This window comes from Phyllostomus hastatus, unplaced genomic scaffold (genome assembly GCF_019186645.2).
Source record: "Phyllostomus hastatus isolate PE091 unplaced genomic scaffold, TTU_PhHast_1.1 phas_scaffold_21, whole genome shotgun sequence".
Taxonomy (NCBI): domain Eukaryota; kingdom Metazoa; phylum Chordata; class Mammalia; order Chiroptera; family Phyllostomidae; genus Phyllostomus; species Phyllostomus hastatus.
In genome coordinates this window covers 24,433,891-24,439,105 of record NW_025334017.1, presented here as the reverse complement: position 1 = coordinate 24,439,105, position 5,215 = coordinate 24,433,891, and the positions used below count along the sequence as shown (strand labels likewise).

The 5,215-nt window shown below is 47.4% G+C and overlaps 1 long non-coding RNA gene across 1 annotated transcript; it reads left to right on the top strand.

Annotated features, from left to right (window-relative positions):
- The first annotated feature begins 281 nt into the window (after nt 1-281).
- On the top strand, nt 282-3,686 carry LOC123832903. Its single transcript, XR_006788143.1, has 3 exons — nt 282-331; nt 3,105-3,286; nt 3,391-3,686. It is a non-coding gene; the product is annotated as an uncharacterized LOC123832903 (long non-coding RNA).
- The last annotated feature ends 1,529 nt before the right edge of the window (nt 3,687-5,215 follow it).

Here is a 5,215-nt window from a genome sequence, read left to right as displayed (position 1 = left end):
TCTAGCAGGTAGCTCCAGGAGGGCAAGATCCTTGTCCTCACTTCCCTACTCTCACCCCAGACCTCGCCCCCCGCCCCCGCCATGTTCAGTAACTAATACATATTTGCTGAGTGAACGAAGATTCCCCTCAAGGAACCTGTAAGCCCTCAGTAAATGGTCGTAGAGTGAACGAACTAAGGATACTCTGACCCCAAAGATAGGTTGTCAATGACAGAGATACGAACGCAACAGAATCATCCGACCAGTGACGTCTCAATTTCTCTCCTCCTCAGAGCATGCTGGGAATGAGTGCTGCCCGTGGACGTGGCCACCAGTGGCTTCAGGGATCGAGGTGAGTGTGACCAGCCGGGGAAATGCAGGCCGGGCTGCTGCAGCGGCCTCTGAGTGGGATGCGAGGAGAACAAAGGGAAGCCCGGCAGATAGAACAGAAACTGGCAGAACGGGAGACCATAAAACCTCAGAGTAAACAGCAAGAGCCTGGAAAGGAGTAAAACCCCAAAGTGCAACACTGCTTATCTTTCATCAAAGAGATTTCAAATTAATTTTTAAAAACTACCATGATAGTAAGCATGACAGTGACCAAAGAACTGAGAGAATGCATAGAAAATCTGAGATAATTCTGGTAGATTTTTTAATTGTGAAATAACATGTATCATAAAATTCACCCCTTCAAGTAGAATTTCGCAATGTTGTGCGGCCACCACCCTTACCGAACCCCGGACACTTTATCGCCCCCAAAACAAACTCCCAAGCCCCTCCACCTCCCTGGTCCCCGCCAACCACTGATCTCTTCCTGTGTTTTTGGATTTGCCTATTTCCGACATTTCTTATGAAAGGAATCATACGATACGTGCCTTTTGTGCCTGGATTCCTTCACTGAACTTGATGTTTTCCCGGCACAGATGGAGGGAGCTTCGCTCCCTGTGACGGCTGGCTGAGTGCCGCTCCCCAGTGTGGACACACCGCATTGTGTTTACAAGTAGGTGGGCACTTGGGTGGTTTCCAAATTTCGACTATTATGATAATGCGGCTACAAACCTGTTTGTGTGTACAAGTTTTTGTGTGGATGTGTTTTCAATTCTCTTCGAATTCACATGAAGTATAGAAGGCAAGAAGCAAAAAAGAAACAAAAACCAAATAGTGTAAAAAAAAGGGGTAATACTAACAAGAAAATAGCAGTTAATACAGGGTTGGGCAAAAGGAGGTTTACAGTTGTGAGCATGCAAAAGGTTATTCTTGCATTATTATTATTGTGTTATTCTCCATACGAATAACTGTAAACCTACGTTTGCCCACGCTGGACATTGGACACCTTCCCTGTGCCATGTACCTCACTGGAAATTCACGTGCACCGTGAGGTTTAATCCTCACAATAATTCCCTTTCGCAATTACCCTTTTCCTACAAATGGAGAAGCTGGTTCAGAAGCCAGGAGGTCAGGCTGCCCAAGACCCGGCTCAGGGAGCACAGAGCTGCCCCTGGCACATGCAGGGCTCCAAGGGGCGGGAGGGACAAGCAGACCAACCACAGTCTAGTAACTAACAACGCACTCCCCCATGGTCTAATTTCCCCATCAAAGAGACTCGGGTTAAAATAAAAAACAAATATTAAACAATATTCTGCTTTCCAAAAAGAGAGGCAAATTAATGTTAGAAAAAATTCCAGTTTGAACAAAGGGACTTTATTCTGTGAGTGAACGAGCTGCTCTTTGGGATTGGGAGCAGGGACTGGACACTCCTCTGGCGCCGGCGGGCGCCGGGGCCGACGGTGGGCAGCCGGCTGGTTATTAACAGAGGAGAAAGGCACTAAACTGGGTAAGCCCAATGGACTAGGAAGGGACTGCATCCAGACCCTCCAGGGTATAGCGGCAGGGCCCTCCTCAGCGGATTACCACCCCTCCCTCCGTGGAGCAGAGAGGAAGGACGGGCTTTCCAATCTCCCTCAGGACTGGGGGGCCGTGGGTGGGGGAGGAGGGGACGGCGGGCGATCGTAAGAGGGAAATTCCTTTGCTGAGAGATGCACAGAAGCCACAATGGTGCAGAGATGGCGCAGGGAGAGGGCCCAAGCACAAGCCCATGAAGAGCCAGGAGAGGGATTGGATAGTTTGAAAGAAAGCTTACTCCTTCCCAAACCCAAAGAGATATAATCAAAGCTTAACAAAGGCCCAGGGTTTGCTTGTTCCTATGCTCATTCTCTCCCCTTTATCAGTTGCACAGTCACGACCCCAGTGCCATCGAGCCTGGGCAGCAGACATGCCAATAGGGAGATGAGACACGGGCAAGCGCAGCCGGGAACAGAGACTGAGCTAGACCACGGAGGCTGTGGATGCCGATGCCAGGGTAACGGCACAGCATCTCTGCGCCCTGGCCGTTCTCCTGGGATTGGCGAGGACAAGTATGGGCCTGTGGCTCCAGGGGCCGGACTCTTCTCTCAGCAAGACAGAGCTGAGCCATCTGGTCTTGGATGAGCTATCGGGCACCTGGGGACAGTCCTCTGTTTTCGCTCCAATAAATCTTGCCACAATACCACCCCTCCTCCGATGCATGTATCCTTGAAATGCGTTTCCTGCAAAACCATGAAAGAACCCTGTTTCCACCAGCAACAGGGTGAACTGAAGGTGAGCAGAGAGAGGGGCCAGAAGGCCACTTGGAGGCTTGTCAGTAGACTGGGGAGAGGAGGGAGGGAAATGGTGGAGTGGAGGAGGGCTCCTGAATGCTGGAGGGCCTGAATGCAAAGCGTGGGAGACAAACAATGAGCAAAAAGCAGAGAGGTGGGAGCAACAGCTGGAAGGGAGGAGCTTGAGCACTGAGCATACTCCTTCCTCCCTCGGCCAGCCGGCCAGCCATGGTCCTGTAGTGCTGTGAATGGACTCAAGAAAGGGGTGAGATCCATGCTGACCAACACTGATGAGACCTGCAGACAAGGTGCTATTCCTTTTGTATGCAACTTTCCTCCCTCCAAGGGCTCCCTGTAAGTTCCTAGACTTCTTGCCAGAGACGTGAGCTGTTTGCTATTTTATGAACCTCTTAAATCCTTAACAGAGTTAATAGAGACAAATGATGTTGAAAAACACATGCTGAGCGTCTCCTTGCTGTCTCCTCACAGAGCCTGGCATAGCAAATGCCCTGCACGCAACGAGCTCTGAGTGAGCAATGATTGACAGCGGAAATTACACTCCCGTCAGAGCCACACAGCTGTGTTTTCGATCCCACTGATTCAGTATTTCCCATCAGAAACAGCTTTTGGGCTTTCAGTATTGCAACCGGTTTGCCCTCACGTACATAAAGGTGCAAAGCATGTGTTGTCTTTCGTGATGCAAGAAAACTGTCTCTCTAGCAATCCGAGGCACATCAACAGTCATTCAGAAAGCAATCCTTTCCTTGTTTCTCAGATGCATGGGGAAATGAAATCTGGCAGTCCACGTGAACTGAGGACAGGCTGGCTCTTCCAGTTACGGGACCGAAGAGAAGCCAAAGGACGTGGGGCATTCTGGAAACTTAAGAGCAAACTGGCTCATCACTCAGATGTAACCAACCACACCTGCACTGTCCAATGCAGCGCCCCCTACCCACACGGAGCTCCTTACATCAATTCAAGTTACAGAGGATTTAAAGTGTAGTTTTTAGACCCCGCCACATGACAAGGGACCTACAGCCACAGGTGACAGAAGCTACCACACTGGGTGACAGGTACACAACGTCCACCATCACAGAAAAGTCTCTTGGACAGTGCCCAACCAGAGCAAAAAAAGGGCCTATTCTGCACCCACTGACTGGTGTAATAGGTTGGCTTCCGAGACAGATATCCTTAAGTATGTTTTCAGACTTTGGAGTTCACAGATCACTAGGCTTTGAGGCCCATCAAGGCAGGCAGGCAGGCACTGGGCCTTCTTACTGCTCAGCGTCATAACCCAAAGCCTGGTTCGCAGTATGTGCTCAGTAACTATTTGCTGAATATGTGATCATGCGTGTACACATGCAGACATGTATATACATATATACACATACCCTTACTTTTTCATTTTACCTTTGGCACATGAAAACTCACTAGTTGACCCCAGTCACCTGAAAGGTGCTTGGATTCTATGCACACACGTGCACAGGCTGGATTAAGTCACAGAATGAATGCGTCATCTAACGTTTTCTGAGAACTTTATGTTAATAAACATTTCTAGCAAAATATTCCAAATCTGAATGGGCTTCTCTAAATTGGCTGTTTCATAACCACCCATGAGGGGGAGCGAGGGGGAAGCAGCCAGCTGCACGGGTTTTCAGTGGCACCAGACTGCCCTCTAGTGGTAAAATCAGTACCTGTGTACTGTTCAAGTCAACTTTTATTTTAAACAACAAGTTATTTATGTTTCTAGTAACATTAAAACCTTTACTGACGTGTAATCACTCTAAGAATCAGCCCAAATATGTACCTAGACCTTTAAATATGAAATCTGGCAAGTCGTACTGGTGAAAAAGATAAATTAAGGAAGCTCTGTCACAGAACTCTCCAATCAAGTCATTCCTACACCTGGGAAATGGTGAAATACACCCACGAGGGCTGCTCTTTGGAGTTAATACTCTAGATCTTTCCGTTCATCCTTTGGTTTAAAAAAATACACTGCTTTCAAATTCAGATGCTGTTGTACAGTTTATTTATTGTCTAAAACCAACAATCTTTGCTGCATTCAACTCCTTTTTCACTTTCATCTTAATAGCCTTCTTTCTGTTTCCTCATACAAAACATTCCTTGAAAGTGTTTTGATTGTTCTTTTAAACTTTACAAGCAGTGATAAATCACATCCAAAGTGGGTTTTGAATTAAACGATAAAAATGTGACCTTGATCGTTTCAGAGTTTTTGCAAACTTCACTTTGATATACTATGCCCTTGAAAGGGTAGCCATTCTATAATATTTAGGTATATGGTTTTTAACCTTGACATGTTTTTTTTTTAAAGGCAGCTGAGACTTCCGGTCGAGATGGTTCCAGTCAAGAAGGAGGCATAGGTAGACATGCTTCACCTCCTCGAACAACCATAGAAAAGGATCACAACTAGATTTCAAAACAAGTTAACACCAGAACTGTCAGAAAACCGAGCTGTATGGAAGTCTGACAACCAAGGATTTAAAGAGGACACATTCATCCAAACAGACGGGAGCGGTGGGGACGCAAGGAGATGCAATGTGGTAGAAAGGCGGGGGCAGCAAACGGACAATCACACATTC